We start from the raw sequence: 18,484 nt of genomic DNA, 5'->3' as shown, positions 1-18,484 counted from the left end.
TTATAGAAATAAAGAACTTAAAGAACTCAAGTAAAGTTGCCAAAACGCATATGATAATGTCCCTATCATATTAAAGAACTAAAGAACTTAAAGAAATCAAGTAAAGTTGCCAAGACTCATATGATAATGTCCCTATCATATTAAAGAACTAAAGAACTTAAAGAAATCAAGTAAAGTTGCCAAATGCTTTGTCATCAAATTAGTGACGCATATGATATTGTCCCTATCTAATTATAGAAATAAAGAACTTAAAGAACTCAAGTAAAGTTGCCAAGACGCATATGATAATGTCCCTATCATATTAAAGAACTAAAGAACTTAAAGAAATCAAGTCAAGTTGCCAAATGCTTTGTCATCAAATTAGTGACGCATATGATATTGTCCCTATCTAATTATAGAAATAAAGAACTTAAAGAACTCAAGTAAAGTTGCCAAGACGCATATGATATTGTCCCTATCTAATTATAGAAATAAAGAACTTAAAGAAATCAAGTAAAGTTGCCAAGACGCATATGATATTGTCCCTATCATATTATAGATATAAAGAACTTAAAGAAATCAAGTAAAGTTGCCAAATGCTTTGTCATCAAATTAGTGACGCATATGATATTGTCCCTATCTAATTATAGAAATAAAGAACTTAAAGAACTCAAGTAAAGTTGCCAAAACGCATATGATAATGTCCCTATCATATTAAAGAACTAAAGAACTTAAAGAAATCAAGTAAAGTTGCCAAGACGCATATGATATTGTCCCTATCATATTAAAGAAATAAAGAACTTAAAGAAATCAAGTAAAGTTGCCAATACGCATATGATATTGTCCCTATCATATAAATATAGGATAAATGTATATAATTATATATAAAGAAAAATATATGAAATATCCGTATATTTATTAACTAAAGAACTTAAAGAAATCAAGTAAAGTTGCCAAGACGCATATGATAATGTCCCTATCATATTAAAGAAATAAAGAACTTAAAGAAATCAAGTAAAGTTGCCAAGACGCATATGATATTGTCCCTATCTAATTATAGAAATAAAGAACTTAAAGAAATCAAGTAAAGTTGCCAAGACGCATATGATAATGTCCCTATCATATTAAAGAACTAAAGAACTTAAAGAAATCAAGTAAAGTTGCCAAGACGCATATGATAATGTCCCTATCATATTAAAGAACTAAAGAACTTAAAGAAATCAAGTAAAGTTGCCAAGACGCATATGATATTGTCCCTATCATATTAAAGAAATAAAGAACTTAAAGAAATCAAGTAAAGTTGCCAAATGCTTTGTCATCAAATTAGTGACGCATATGATATTGTCCCTATCTAATTATAGAAATAAAGAACTTAAAGAACTCAAGTAAAGTTGCCAAGACGCATATGATAATGTCCCTATCATATTAAAGAACTAAAGAACTTAAAGAAATCAAGTAAAGTTGCCAAGACGCATATGATATTGTCCCTATCATATTAAAGAAATAAAGAACTTAAAGAAATCAAGTAAAGTTGCCAAGACGCATATGATATTGTCCCTATCATATAAATATAGGATAAATGTATATAATTATATATAAAGAAAAATATATGAAATATCCGTATATTTATTGAACAATATAAGGAAATTATATATAAAACATATGAAAAGGAATATTTATTGTATGTATAAAAGAAAAAATTCAGAAATACTCCTATATTCTCTTAGTATTATAGAGAAAACCCATATAAGTGAGAGGTATTAGTAGTGTAAACGACGCTTTGATCGACAGAGGGTTCAAAAACTACTATAGGTAGGCAGTGGTTGCCGACCTCTCGTATTGTTCAAAACTTATGTATTCATATGATTTTGACAATAATATAAGGAAATTAATTATAAAACATATGAAAAGGAATATTTATTGTATGTATAAAAGAAAAAATTCAGAAATACTCCTATATTCTCTTAGTATTATAGAGAAAACCCATATAAGTGAGAGGTATTAGTAGTGTAAACGACGCTTTGATCGACAGAGGGTTCAAAAACTACTATAGGTAGGCAGTGGTTGCCGACCTCTCGTATTGTTCAAAACTTATGTATTCATATGATTTTGACAATAATATAAGGAAATTAATTATAAAACATATGAAAATGAATATTTATTATATGTATAAAGGAAAAAAATCAGAAATACTCCTATATTCTCTTAGTATTATAGAGAAAACCCATATAAGTGAGAGGTATTAGTAGTGTAAACGACGCTCTGATCGACAGAGGGTTCAAAAACTACTATAGGTAGGCAGTGGTTGCCGACCTCTCGTATTGTTCAAAACTTATGTATTCATATGATTTTGACAATAATATAAGGAAATTAATTATAAAACATATGAAAATGAATATTTATTATATGTATAAAGGAAAAAATTCAGAAATACTCCTATATTCTCTTAGTATTATAGAGAAAACCCATATAAGTGAGAGGTATTAGTAGTGTAAACGACGCTTTGATCGACAGAGGGTTCAAAAACTACTATAGGTAGGCAGTGGTTGCCGACCTCTCGTATTGTTCAAAACTTATGTATTCATATGATTTTGACAATAATATAAGGAAATTAATTATAAAACATATGAAAATGAATATTTATTATATGTATAAAGGAAAAAAATCAGAAATACTCCTATATTCTCTTAGTATTATAGAGAAAACCCATATAAGTGAGAGGTATTAGTAGTGTAAACGACGCTCTGATCGACAGAGGGTTCAAAAACTACTATAGGTAGGCAGTGGTTGCCGACCTCTCGTATTGTTCAAAACTTATGTATTCATATGATTTTGACAATAATATAAGGAAATTAAATATAAAACATATGAAAATGAGCAATTATCATATGATTAATGGAAAAAATAATTCATTTATATATGAATAAAGGAAAATTCTCTTAATATATAAGAGAATAGCACGTGTTGGGTGGCAAACAGAATTGAAAATACCCGCTTTGAGGACAGCGGGTTCAAAAACTACTATAGGTAGGCAGTGGTTGCCGACCTCATGCATTATTCGAAATATATATTTCGGATCATGATGATTTAAATTTGGTTACTTACAAATAAAGTATATTATTATCCGTACAAATTTGTTTCTCAGTTCTTATGAACATGGGACTTGGCTCCGCGGTTAATAGGAATATACGACTTTAGATAATATCGTTGAAACAACAGTCAAGTTTCTATTATACATAGAATAACAAATCGTTTCCATATATTATCGTTAATTTTTGGAGGCAGGCAAATTTATTGTTATTTATTTAATAATATATTACCTGCCGTAAAGTTGGAAAATTATATCGTTACCGCGGTATAATATATATATTCATATTTATTACATGATGGAAAAATTACAAAATTTTTAATATAGAAATCATATGCGCTCGGTTTTACGTTATGTATTACCAGAGAGTTATATGGATAAAGATAAATTTTAAATTTATCATCAAATTGCAAATGATTTAACTCAATATTTATATTGGTTAAACAAAAATTGTACATGTGTGGATACAATAATTATGTATGTTGGAAACAAAATGATATTTTAGAATGAAATATGTATAATATAAATACAAAATTATAGAAATATATATTATTGAACTTGTTAATAATGGTGAAACAAGTATAAAAATATAATGGAATATACGAATACGAATGCTATATAAAAATGGCCGTAATCGAATTAAAAGAGATTTAAAATTTTACCCAAAGGCAAAATATTGAAGTATTTTTCAATATGATATAATAAATGGAATTATATAAAATGGAAATCTATAATATTTATATTGCTTATTTCAATTCGAAAAATATGAATGGAATATGAAGAAAGAAACATTATTCTGGTTGATCCTGCCAGTAGTTATATGCTTGTCTCAAAGATTAAGCCATGCATGTCTAAGTACACACGAATTAAAAGTGAAACCGCAAAAGGCTCATTATATCAGTTATGGTTCCTTAGATCGTTAACAGTTACTTGGATAACTGTGGTAATTCTAGAGCTAATACATGCAATTAAAACATGAACCTTATGGGACATGTGCTTTTATTAGGCTAAAACCAAGCGATCGCAAGATCGTTATATTGGTTGAACTCTAGATAACATGCAGATCGTATGGTCTTGTACCGACGACAGATCTTTCAAATGTCTGCCCTATCAACTTTTGATGGTAGTATCTAGGACTACCATGGTTGCAACGGGTAACGGGGAATCAGGGTTCGATTCCGGAGAGGGAGCCTGAGAAACGGCTACCACATCTAAGGAAGGCAGCAGGCGCGTAAATTACCCACTCCCAGCTCGGGGAGGTAGTGACGAAAAATAACAATACAGGACTCATATCCGAGGCCCTGTAATTGGAATGAGTACACTTTAAATCCTTTAACAAGGACCAATTGGAGGGCAAGTCTGGTGCCAGCAGCCGCGGTAATTCCAGCTCCAATAGCGTATATTAAAGTTGTTGCGGTTAAAACGTTCGTAGTTGAACTTGTGCTTCATACGGGTAGTACAACTTACAATTGTGGTTAGTACTATACCTTTATGTATGTAAGCGTATTACCGGTGGAGTTCTTATATGTGATTAAATACTTGTATTTTTTCATATGTTCCTCCTATTTAAAAACCTGCATTAGTGCTCTTAAACGAGTGTTATTGTGGGCCGGTACTATTACTTTGAACAAATTAGAGTGCTTAAAGCAGGCTTCAAATGCCTGAATATTCTGTGCATGGGATAATGAAATAAGACCTCTGTTCTGCTTTCATTGGTTTTCAGATCAAGAGGTAATGATTAATAGAAGCAGTTTGGGGGCATTAGTATTACGACGCGAGAGGTGAAATTCTTGGACCGTCGTAAGACTAACTTAAGCGAAAGCATTTGCCAAAGATGTTTTCATTAATCAAGAACGAAAGTTAGAGGTTCGAAGGCGATCAGATACCGCCCTAGTTCTAACCATAAACGATGCCAGCTAGCAATTGGGTGTAGCTACTTTTATGGCTCTCTCAGTCGCTTCCCGGGAAACCAAAGCTTTTGGGCTCCGGGGGAAGTATGGTTGCAAAGCTGAAACTTAAAGGAATTGACGGAAGGGCACCACCAGGAGTGGAGCCTGCGGCTTAATTTGACTCAACACGGGAAAACTTACCAGGTCCGAACATAAGTGTGTAAGACAGATTGATAGCTCTTTCTCGAATCTATGGGTGGTGGTGCATGGCCGTTCTTAGTTCGTGGAGTGATTTGTCTGGTTAATTCCGATAACGAACGAGACTCAAATATATTAAATAGATATCTTCAGGATTATGGTGCTGAAGCTTATATAGCCTTCATTCATGGTGGCAGTAAAATGTTTATTGTGTTTGAATGTGTTTATGTAAGTGGAGCCGTACCTGTTGGTTTGTCCCATTATAAGGACACTAGCTTCTTAAATGGACAAATTGCGTCTAGCAATAATGAGATTGAGCAATAACAGGTCTGTGATGCCCTTAGATGTCCTGGGCTGCACGCGCGCTACAATGAAAGTATCAACGTGTATTTCCTAGACCGAGAGGTCCGGGTAAACCGCTGAACCACTTTCATGCTTGGGATTGTGAACTGAAACTGTTCACATGAACTTGGAATTCCCAGTAAGTGTGAGTCATTAACTCGCATTGATTACGTCCCTGCCCTTTGTACACACCGCCCGTCGCTACTACCGATTGAATTATTTAGTGAGGTCTCCGGACGTGATCACTGTGACGCCTTGCGTGTTACGGTTGTTTCGCAAAAGTTGACCGAACTTGATTATTTAGAGGAAGTAAAAGTCGTAACAAGGTTTCCGTAGGTGAACCTGCGGAAGGATCATTATTGTATAAAATCCTTACCGTTAATAAAAATTTGTTATAATACAAATACATTTTGAATTTACCAAAATTACTTACCAAATTACCAAATTAAAAAATTTACCAAATTTATATTACCATATTATCAAATTTACCAGATTACGAATTTTTACAAAAGCAAAGCGCATAATATGATATGATTATAGAACGAAACGATTCAATTGAATCAAATTAAAAATATATATATAAATATATATTAAAATAAAAGTTAAAATCAAAATAAAATGAATCTGATGGGTTTTTATTTATATGAGGCTTTGGCAACCTCATAAGATTTTAACATGTTGTGTAATGGCGGGCACAACAAAAAAAAATATTATATATATGTGGCTTTGAAATGTAAAAATAAAACTTCGAATATTGGAGAGATCGAAGATATCAAATTCGAAAATGGAAATCGAATTAAAACATTAAAAATAATGGTTATCAAAATAATTTGTTAATATAAAATGGTGAACTTTGTGTGTATATGGACCATAATATACACGCGTTGCGAATATGTATTGTTCATCTTAGTTATGAGCATACGTTGGCTAATGCAACAACCTAAAATATACAATGTTGTACCTGGTACCCATCAGGTTAATGTTTTATATAAATTGCAGTATGTATCGCCCAAACATAGTTAAATATAAACCGTAAATAACCAGATTATATGATACATAATGCTTATATGAAACTAAGACATTTCGCAGCATTTATTTTAGGTATAAAAATACATTTATTGAAGGAATTGATATATGCCAGTAAAATGGTGTATTTTTAATTTCTTTCAATAAAAACAAAATTGACATTATATAAAAATGAATTATAAAACTCTAAGCGGTGGATCACTCGGCTCATGGGTCGATGAAGAACGCAGCAAACTGTGCGTCATCGTGTGAACTGCAGGACACATGAACATCGACATTTTGAACGCATATCGCAGTCCATGCTGTTATGTACTTTAATTAATTTTATAGTGCTGCTTGGACTACATATGGTTGAGGGTTGTAAGACTATGCTAATTAAGTTGTTTATAAATTTTATAAGCATATGGTATATTATTGGATAAAATAATAATATTTTTATTCATAATATTAAAAAATATATATGAAAAACATTATCTCACATTTGGATGTGAAAAACGAAGAGAAATATTTTCTTTTTCAATCAAGTAATACTGAGAAATGTCTAGCATAAAAAATTGAATTATTTTTCATCTAGAATTGTCTCTTATTAATGATTCGGAAATAGAAAAAACTTGGTTATGTTATTATTCTTCGTTGGTTCGTTTAATGGAAAACACTTTGCTACAAGAAATAATGGAAATTTTATAACGAATTTAATAAAATGTTTTTATCATTATATATAAAGAATTAATGGCAAGAAAAAGTTATATACAACCTCAACTCATATGGGACTACCCCCTGAATTTAAGCATATTAATTAGGGGAGGAAAAGAAACTAACAAGGATTTTCTTAGTAGCGGCGAGCGAAAAGAAAACAGTTCAGCACTAAGTCACTTTGTCTATATGGCAAATGTGAGATGCAGTGTATGGAGCGTCAATATTCTAGTATGAGAAATTAACGATTTAAGTCCTTCTTAAATGAGGCCATTTACCCATAGAGGGTGCCAGGCCCGTATAACGTTAATGATTACTAGATGATGTTTCCAAAGAGTCGTGTTGCTTGATAGTGCAGCACTAAGTGGGTGGTAAACTCCATCTAAAACTAAATATAACCATGAGACCGATAGTAAACAAGTACCGTGAGGGAAAGTTGAAAAGAACTCTGAATAGAGAGTTAAACAGTACGTGAAACTGCTTAGAGGTTAAGCCCGATGAACCTGAATATCCGTTATGGAAAATTCATCATTAAAATTGTAATATTTAAATAATATTATGAGGATAGTGTGCATTTTTTCCATATAAGGACATTGTAATCTATTAGCATATACCAAATTTATCATAAAATATAACTTATAGTTTATTCCAATTAAATTGCTTGCATTTTAACACAGAATAAATGTTATTAATTTGATAAAGTGCTGATAGATTAATATGATTACAGTGCGTTAATTTTTCGGAATTATATAATGGCATAATTATCATTGATTTTTGTGTTTATTATATGCACTTGTATGATTAACAATGCGAAAGATTCAGGATACCTTCGGGACCCGTCTTGAAACACGGACCAAGGAGTCTAACATATGTGCAAGTTATTGGGATATAAACCTAATAGCGTAATTAACTTGACTAATAATGGGATTAGTTTTTTAACTATTTATAGCTAATTAACACAATCCCGGGGCGTTCTATATAGTTATGTATAATGTATATTTATATTATTTATGCCTCTAACTGGAACGTACCTTGAGCATATATGCTGTGACCCGAAAGATGGTGAACTATACTTGATCAGGTTGAAGTCAGGGGAAACCCTGATGGAAGACCGAAACAGTTCTGACGTGCAAATCGATTGTCAGAATTGAGTATAGGGGCGAAAGACCAATCGAACCATCTAGTAGCTGGTTCCTTCCGAAGTTTCCCTCAGGATAGCTGGTGCATTTTAATATTATATAAAATAATCTTATCTGGTAAAGCGAATGATTAGAGGCCTTAGGGTCGAAACGATCTTAACCTATTCTCAAACTTTAAATGGGTAAGAACCTTAACTTTCTTGATATGAAGTTCAAGGTTATGATATAATGTGCCCAGTGGGCCACTTTTGGTAAGCAGAACTGGCGCTGTGGGATGAACCAAACGTAATGTTACGGTGCCCAAATTAACAACTCATGCAGATACCATGAAAGGCGTTGGTTGCTTAAAACAGCAGGACGGTGATCATGGAAGTCGAAATCCGCTAAGGAGTGTGTAACAACTCACCTGCCGAAGCAACTAGCCCTTAAAATGGATGGCGCTTAAGTTGTATACCTATACATTACCGCTAAAGTAGATGATTTATATTACTTGTGATATAAATTTTGAAACTTTAGTGAGTAGGAAGGTACAATGGTATGCGTAGAAGTGTTTGGCGTAAGCCTGCATGGAGCTGCCATTGGTACAGATCTTGGTGGTAGTAGCAAATAATCGAATGAGACCTTGGAGGACTGAAGTGGAGAAGGGTTTCGTGTGAACAGTGGTTGATCACGAGTTAGTCGGTCCTAAGTTCAAGGCGAAAGCCGAAAATTTTCAAGTAAAACAAAAATGCCAAATTATATAAACAAAGCGAAAATAATACACTTGAATAATTTTGAACGAAAGGGAATACGGTTCCAATTCCGTAACCTGTTGAGTATCCGTTTGTTATTAAATATGGGCCTCGTGCTCATCCTGGCAACAGGAACGACCATAAAGAAGCCGTCGAGAGATATCGGAAGAGTTTTCTTTTCTGTTTTATAGCCGTACTACCATGGAAGTCTTTCGCAGAGAGATATGGTAGATGGGCTAGAAGAGCATGACATATACTGTTGTGTCGATATTTTCTCCTCGGACCTTGAAAATTTATGGTGGGGACACGCAAACTTCTCAACAGGCCGTACCAATATCCGCAGCTGGTCTCCAAGGTGAAGAGTCTCTAGTCGATAGAATAATGTAGGTAAGGGAAGTCGGCAAATTAGATCCGTAACTTCGGGATAAGGATTGGCTCTGAAGATTGAGATAGTCGGGCTTGATTGGGAAACAATAACATGGTTTATGTGCTCGTTCTGGGTAAATAGAGTTTCTAGCATTTATGTTAGTTACTTGTTCCCCGGATAGTTTAGTTACGTAGCCAATTGTGGAACTTTCTTGCTAAAATTTTTAAGAATACTATTTGGGTTAAACCAATTAGTTCTTATTAATTATAACGATTATCAATTAACAATCAATTCAGAACTGGCACGGACTTGGGGAATCCGACTGTCTAATTAAAACAAAGCATTGTGATGGCCCTAGCGGGTGTTGACACAATGTGATTTCTGCCCAGTGCTCTGAATGTCAAAGTGAAGAAATTCAAGTAAGCGCGGGTCAACGGCGGGAGTAACTATGACTCTCTTAAGGTAGCCAAATGCCTCGTCATCTAATTAGTGACGCGCATGAATGGATTAACGAGATTCCTACTGTCCCTATCTACTATCTAGCGAAACCACAGCCAAGGGAACGGGCTTGGAATAATTAGCGGGGAAAGAAGACCCTTTTGAGCTTGACTCTAATCTGGCAGTGTAAGGAGACATAAGAGGTGTAGAATAAGTGGGAGATATTAGACCTCGGTTTGGTATCGTCAATGAAATACCACTACTCTTATTGTTTCCTTACTTACTTGATTAAATGGAACGTGTATCATTTCCTAGCCATTATACGGATATATTTATTATATCTTATGGTATTGGGTTTTGATGCAAGCTTCTTGATCAAAGTATCACGAGTTTGTTATATAATCGCAAACAAATTCTTTAATAAAACGATGCATTTATGTATTTTTGATTTGAAAATTTGGTATAACTCCAATTACTCAGGTATGATCCAATTCAAGGACATTGCCAGGTAGGGAGTTTGACTGGGGCGGTACATCTCTCAAATAATAACGGAGGTGTCCCAAGGCCAGCTCAGTGCGGACAGAAACCACACATAGAGCAAAAGGGCAAATGCTGACTTGATCTCGGTGTTCAGTACACACAGGGACAGCAAAAGCTCGGCCTATCGATCCTTTTGGTTTAAAGAGTTTTTAACAAGAGGTGTCAGAAAAGTTACCATAGGGATAACTGGCTTGTGGCGGCCAAGCGTTCATAGCGACGTCGCTTTTTGATCCTTCGATGTCGGCTCTTCCTATCATTGTGAAGCAAAATTCACCAAGCGTTGGATTGTTCACCCATGCAAGGGAACGTGAGCTGGGTTTAGACCGTCGTGAGACAGGTTAGTTTTACCCTACTAATGACAAAACGTTGTTGCGACAGCATTCCTGCGTAGTACGAGAGGAACCGCAGGTACGGACCAATGGCACAATACTTGTTCGAGCGAACAGTGGTATGACGCTACGTCCGTTGGATTATGCCTGAACGCCTCTAAGGTCGTATCCGTGCTGGACTGCAATGATAAATAAGGGGCAATTTGCATTGTATGGCTTCTAAACCATTTAAAGTTTATAATTTACTTTATAAACGACAATGGATGTGATGCCAATGTAATTTGTAACATAGTAAATTGGGAGGATCTTCGATCACCTGATGCCGCGCTAGTTACATATAAAAGCATTATTTAATACAATGACAAAGCCTAGAATCAATTGTAAACGACTTTTGTAACAGGCAAGGTGTTGTAAGTGGTTGAGCAGCTGCCATACTGCGATCCACTGAAGCTTATCCTTTGCTTGATGATTCGATATAAAATATATAAGTACTTTTATCATGTACTTATAATGGGTGCCCAGAGTGCCCAGAATAGTAGCCAGTAGCCAAATGCTTTGTCATCAATTTAGTGACACGCATATGAAATCAAGTAAAGTTGCCAAGACGCATATGATAATGTCCCTATCATATTAAAGAACTAAAGAACTTAAAGAAATCAAGTAAAGTTGCCAAATGCTTTGTCATCAAATTAGTGACGCATATGATATTGTCCCTATCTAATTATAGAAATAAAGAACTTAAAGAACTCAAGTAAAGTTGCCAAAACGCATATGATAATGTCCCTATCATATTAAAGAACTAAAGAACTTAAAGAAATCAAGTAAAGTTGCCAAGACTCATATGATAATGTCCCTATCATATTAAAGAACTAAAGAACTTAAAGAAATCAAGTAAAGTTGCCAAATGCTTTGTCATCAAATTAGTGACGCATATGATATTGTCCCTATCTAATTATAGAAATAAAGAACTTAAAGAACTCAAGTAAAGTTGCCAAGACGCATATGATAATGTCCCTATCATATTAAAGAACTAAAGAACTTAAAGAAATCAAGTCAAGTTGCCAAATGCTTTGTCATCAAATTAGTGACGCATATGATATTGTCCCTATCTAATTATAGAAATAAAGAACTTAAAGAACTCAAGTAAAGTTGCCAAGACGCATATGATATTGTCCCTATCTAATTATAGAAATAAAGAACTTAAAGAAATCAAGTAAAGTTGCCAAGACGCATATGATATTGTCCCTATCATATTATAGATATAAAGAACTTAAAGAAATCAAGTAAAGTTGCCAAATGCTTTGTCATCAAATTAGTGACGCATATGATATTGTCCCTATCTAATTATAGAAATAAAGAACTTAAAGAACTCAAGTAAAGTTGCCAAAACGCATATGATAATGTCCCTATCATATTAAAGAACTAAAGAACTTAAAGAAATCAAGTAAAGTTGCCAAGACGCATATGATATTGTCCCTATCATATTAAAGAAATAAAGAACTTAAAGAAATCAAGTAAAGTTGCCAATACGCATATGATATTGTCCCTATCATATAAATATAGGATAAATGTATATAATTATATATAAAGAAAAATATATGAAATATCCGTATATTTATTAACTAAAGAACTTAAAGAAATCAAGTAAAGTTGCCAAGACGCATATGATAATGTCCCTATCATATTAAAGAAATAAAGAACTTAAAGAAATCAAGTAAAGTTGCCAAGACGCATATGATATTGTCCCTATCTAATTATAGAAATAAAGAACTTAAAGAAATCAAGTAAAGTTGCCAAGACGCATATGATAATGTCCCTATCATATTAAAGAACTAAAGAACTTAAAGAAATCAAGTAAAGTTGCCAAGACGCATATGATAATGTCCCTATCATATTAAAGAACTAAAGAACTTAAAGAAATCAAGTAAAGTTGCCAAGACGCATATGATATTGTCCCTATCATATTAAAGAAATAAAGAACTTAAAGAAATCAAGTAAAGTTGCCAAATGCTTTGTCATCAAATTAGTGACGCATATGATATTGTCCCTATCTAATTATAGAAATAAAGAACTTAAAGAACTCAAGTAAAGTTGCCAAGACGCATATGATAATGTCCCTATCATATTAAAGAACTAAAGAACTTAAAGAAATCAAGTAAAGTTGCCAAGACGCATATGATATTGTCCCTATCATATTAAAGAAATAAAGAACTTAAAGAAATCAAGTAAAGTTGCCAAGACGCATATGATATTGTCCCTATCATATAAATATAGGATAAATGTATATAATTATATATAAAGAAAAATATATGAAATATCCGTATATTTATTGAACAATATAAGGAAATTATATATAAAACATATGAAAAGGAATATTTATTGTATGTATAAAAGAAAAAATTCAGAAATACTCCTATATTCTCTTAGTATTATAGAGAAAACCCATATAAGTGAGAGGTATTAGTAGTGTAAACGACGCTTTGATCGACAGAGGGTTCAAAAACTACTATAGGTAGGCAGTGGTTGCCGACCTCTCGTATTGTTCAAAACTTATGTATTCATATGATTTTGACAATAATATAAGGAAATTAATTATAAAACATATGAAAAGGAATATTTATTGTATGTATAAAAGAAAAAATTCAGAAATACTCCTATATTCTCTTAGTATTATAGAGAAAACCCATATAAGTGAGAGGTATTAGTAGTGTAAACGACGCTTTGATCGACAGAGGGTTCAAAAACTACTATAGGTAGGCAGTGGTTGCCGACCTCTCGTATTGTTCAAAACTTATGTATTCATATGATTTTGACAATAATATAAGGAAATTAATTATAAAACATATGAAAATGAATATTTATTATATGTATAAAGGAAAAAAATCAGAAATACTCCTATATTCTCTTAGTATTATAGAGAAAACCCATATAAGTGAGAGGTATTAGTAGTGTAAACGACGCTCTGATCGACAGAGGGTTCAAAAACTACTATAGGTAGGCAGTGGTTGCCGACCTCTCGTATTGTTCAAAACTTATGTATTCATATGATTTTGACAATAATATAAGGAAATTAATTATAAAACATATGAAAATGAATATTTATTATATGTATAAAGGAAAAAATTCAGAAATACTCCTATATTCTCTTAGTATTATAGAGAAAACCCATATAAGTGAGAGGTATTAGTAGTGTAAACGACGCTTTGATCGACAGAGGGTTCAAAAACTACTATAGGTAGGCAGTGGTTGCCGACCTCTCGTATTGTTCAAAACTTATGTATTCATATGATTTTGACAATAATATAAGGAAATTAATTATAAAACATATGAAAATGAATATTTATTATATGTATAAAGGAAAAAAATCAGAAATACTCCTATATTCTCTTAGTATTATAGAGAAAACCCATATAAGTGAGAGGTATTAGTAGTGTAAACGACGCTCTGATCGACAGAGGGTTCAAAAACTACTATAGGTAGGCAGTGGTTGCCGACCTCTCGTATTGTTCAAAACTTATGTATTCATATGATTTTGACAATAATATAAGGAAATTAAATATAAAACATATGAAAATGAGCAATTATCATATGATTAATGGAAAAAATAATTCATTTATATATGAATAAAGGAAAATTCTCTTAATATATAAGAGAATAGCACGTGTTGGGTGGCAAACAGAATTGAAAATACCCGCTTTGAGGACAGCGGGTTCAAAAACTACTATAGGTAGGCAGTGGTTGCCGACCTCATGCATTATTCGAAATATATATTTCGGATCATGATGATTTAAATTTGGTTACTTACAAATAAAGTATATTATTATCCGTACAAATTTGTTTCTCAGTTCTTATGAACATGGGACTTGGCTCCGCGGTTAATAGGAATATACGACTTTAGATAATATCGTTGAAACAACAGTCAAGTTTCTATTATACATAGAATAACAAATCGTTTCCATATATTATCGTTAATTTTTGGAGGCAGGCAAATTTATTGTTATTTATTTAATAATATATTACCTGCCGTAAAGTTGGAAAATTATATCGTTACCGCGGTATAATATATATATTCATATTTATTACATGATGGAAAAATTACAAAATTTTTAATATAGAAATCATATGCGCTCGGTTTTACGTTATGTATTACCAGAGAGTTATATGGATAAAGATAAATTTTAAATTTATCATCAAATTGCAAATGATTTAACTCAATATTTATATTGGTTAAACAAAAATTGTACATGTGTGGATACAATAATTATGTATGTTGGAAACAAAATGATATTTTAGAATGAAATATGTATAATATAAATACAAAATTATAGAAATATATATTATTGAACTTGTTAATAATGGTGAAACAAGTATAAAAATATAATGGAATATACGAATACGAATGCTATATAAAAATGGCCGTAATCGAATTAAAAGAGATTTAAAATTTTACCCAAAGGCAAAATATTGAAGTATTTTTCAATATGATATAATAAATGGAATTATATAAAATGGAAATCTATAATATTTATATTGCTTATTTCAATTCGAAAAATATGAATGGAATATGAAGAAAGAAACATTATTCTGGTTGATCCTGCCAGTAGTTATATGCTTGTCTCAAAGATTAAGCCATGCATGTCTAAGTACACACGAATTAAAAGTGAAACCGCAAAAGGCTCATTATATCAGTTATGGTTCCTTAGATCGTTAACAGTTACTTGGATAACTGTGGTAATTCTAGAGCTAATACATGCAATTAAAACATGAACCTTATGGGACATGTGCTTTTATTAGGCTAAAACCAAGCGATCGCAAGATCGTTATATTGGTTGAACTCTAGATAACATGCAGATCGTATGGTCTTGTACCGACGACAGATCTTTCAAATGTCTGCCCTATCAACTTTTGATGGTAGTATCTAGGACTACCATGGTTGCAACGGGTAACGGGGAATCAGGGTTCGATTCCGGAGAGGGAGCCTGAGAAACGGCTACCACATCTAAGGAAGGCAGCAGGCGCGTAAATTACCCACTCCCAGCTCGGGGAGGTAGTGACGAAAAATAACAATACAGGACTCATATCCGAGGCCCTGTAATTGGAATGAGTACACTTTAAATCCTTTAACAAGGACCAATTGGAGGGCAAGTCTGGTGCCAGCAGCCGCGGTAATTCCAGCTCCAATAGCGTATATTAAAGTTGTTGCGGTTAAAACGTTCGTAGTTGAACTTGTGCTTCATACGGGTAGTACAACTTACAATTGTGGTTAGTACTATACCTTTATGTATGTAAGCGTATTACCGGTGGAGTTCTTATATGTGATTAAATACTTGTATTTTTTCATATGTTCCTCCTATTTAAAAACCTGCATTAGTGCTCTTAAACGAGTGTTATTGTGGGCCGGTACTATTACTTTGAACAAATTAGAGTGCTTAAAGCAGGCTTCAAATGCCTGAATATTCTGTGCATGGGATAATGAAATAAGACCTCTGTTCTGCTTTCATTGGTTTTCAGATCAAGAGGTAATGATTAATAGAAGCAGTTTGGGGGCATTAGTATTACGACGCGAGAGGTGAAATTCTTGGACCGTCGTAAGACTAACTTAAGCGAAAGCATTTGCCAAAGATGTTTTCATTAATCAAGAACGAAAGTTAGAGGTTCGAAGGCGATCAGATACCGCCCTAGTTCTAACCATAAACGATGCCAGCTAGCAATTGGGTGTAGCTACTTTTATGGCTCTCTCAGTCGCTTCCCGGGAAACCAAAGCTTTTGGGCTCCGGGGGAAGTATGGTTGCAAAGCTGAAACTTAAAGGAATTGACGGAAGGGCACCACCAGGAGTGGAGCCTGCGGCTTAATTTGACTCAACACGGGAAAACTTACCAGGTCCGAACATAAGTGTGTAAGACAGATTGATAGCTCTTTCTCGAATCTATGGGTGGTGGTGCATGGCCGTTCTTAGTTCGTGGAGTGATTTGTCTGGTTAATTCCGATAACGAACGAGACTCAAATATATTAAATAGATATCTTCAGGATTATGGTGCTGAAGCTTATATAGCCTTCATTCATGGTGGCAGTAAAATGTTTATTGTGTTTGAATGTGTTTATGTAAGTGGAGCCGTACCTGTTGGTTTGTCCCATTATAAGGACACTAGCTTCTTAAATGGACAAATTGCGTCTAGCAATAATGAGATTGAGCAATAACAGGTCTGTGATGCCCTTAGATGTCCTGGGCTGCACGCGCGCTACAATGAAAGTATCAACGTGTATTTCCTAGACCGAGAGGTCCGGGTAAACCGCTGAACCACTTTCATGCTTGGGATTGTGAACTGAAACTGTTCACATGAACTTGGAATTCCCAGTAAGTGTGAGTCATTAACTCGCATTGATTACGTCCCTGCCCTTTGTACACACCGCCCGTCGCTACTACCGATTGAATTATTTAGTGAGGTCTCCGGACGTGATCACTGTGACGCCTTGCGTGTTACGGTTGTTTCGCAAAAGTTGACCGAACTTGATTATTTAGAGGAAGTAAAAGTCGTAACAAGGTTTCCGTAGGTGAACCTGCGGAAGGATCATTATTGTATAAAATCCTTACCGTTAATAAAAATTTGTTATAATACAAATACATTTTGAATTTACCAAAATTACTTACCAAATTACCAAATTAAAAAATTTACCAAATTTATATTACCATATTATCAAATTTACCAGATTACGAATTTTTACAAAAGCAAAGCGCATAATATGATATGATTATAGAACGAAACGATTCAATTGAATCAAATTAAAAATATATATATAAATATATATTAAAATAAAAGTTAAAATCAAAATAAAATGAATCTGATGGGTTTTTATTTATATGAGGCTTTGGCAACCTCATAAGATTTTAACATGTTGTGTAATGGCGGGCACAACAAAAAAAAATATTATATATATGTGGCTTTGAAATGTAAAAATAAAACTTCGAATATTGGAGAGATCGAAGATATCAAATTCGAAAATGGAAATCGAATTAAAACATTAAAAATAATGGTTATCAAAATAATTTGTTAATATAAAATGGTGAACTTTGTGTGTATATGGACCATAATATACACGCGTTGCGAATATGTATTGTTCATCTTAGTTATGAGCATACGTTGGCTAATGCAACAACCTAAAATATACAATGTTGTACCTGGTACCCATCAGGTTAATGTTTTATATAAATTGCAGTATGTATCGCCCAAACATAGTTAAATATAAACCGTAAATAACCAGATTATATGATACATAATGCTTATATGAAACTAAGACATTTCGCAGCATTTATTTTAGGTATAAAAATACATTTATTGAAGGAATTGATATATGCCAGTAAAATGGTGTATTTTTAATTTCTTTCAATAAAAACAAAATTGACATTATATAAAAATGAATTATAAAACTCTAAGCGGTGGATCACTCGGCTCATGGGTCGATGAAGAACGCAGCAAACTGTGCGTCATCGTGTGAACTGCAGGACACATGAACATCGACATTTTGAACGCATATCGCAGTCCATGCTGTTATGTACTTTAATTAATTTTATAGTGCTGCTTGGACTACATATGGTTGAGGGTTGTAAGACTATGCTAATTAAGTTGTTTATAAATTTTATAAGCATATGGTATATTATTGGATAAAATAATAATATTTTTATTCATAATATTAAAAAATATATATGAAAAACATTATCTCACATT

At 33.2% G+C, this 18,484-nt stretch overlaps 5 non-coding genes across 5 annotated transcripts; all 5 read left to right on the top strand.

The window, feature by feature from the left end:
- Window positions 1–3,860: 3,860 nt before the first annotated feature.
- Window positions 3,861–5,855, top strand: LOC113564733. Its single transcript, XR_003408269.1, has one exon. It is a non-coding gene; the product is annotated as a small subunit ribosomal RNA (ribosomal RNA).
- An 849-nt stretch (window positions 5,856–6,704) lies between these two features.
- On the top strand, window positions 6,705–6,883 carry LOC113564732. Its single transcript, XR_003408268.1, has one exon. It is a non-coding gene; the product is annotated as a 5.8S ribosomal RNA (ribosomal RNA).
- Window positions 6,884–7,272: 389 nt separating this feature from the next.
- On the top strand, window positions 7,273–11,233 carry LOC113564728. Its single transcript, XR_003408266.1, has one exon. It is a non-coding gene; the product is annotated as a large subunit ribosomal RNA (ribosomal RNA).
- A 4,107-nt stretch (window positions 11,234–15,340) lies between these two features.
- On the top strand, window positions 15,341–17,335 carry LOC113564726. Its single transcript, XR_003408264.1, has one exon. It is a non-coding gene; the product is annotated as a small subunit ribosomal RNA (ribosomal RNA).
- Window positions 17,336–18,184: 849 nt separating this feature from the next.
- On the top strand, window positions 18,185–18,363 carry LOC113564731. The gene has a single exon (XR_003408267.1). It is a non-coding gene; the product is annotated as a 5.8S ribosomal RNA (ribosomal RNA).
- The last annotated feature ends 121 nt before the right edge of the window (window positions 18,364–18,484 follow it).

The sequence above is a fragment of the Drosophila erecta genome, unplaced genomic scaffold, assembly GCF_003286155.1.
Source record: "Drosophila erecta strain 14021-0224.00,06,07 unplaced genomic scaffold, DereRS2 tig00000429-arrow-arrow-pilon, whole genome shotgun sequence".
NCBI lineage: Eukaryota > Metazoa > Arthropoda > Insecta > Diptera > Drosophilidae > Drosophila > Drosophila erecta.
Note: the sequence above shows the minus strand (reverse complement) of the source record. Positions and strands in the feature narration are given on the sequence as shown.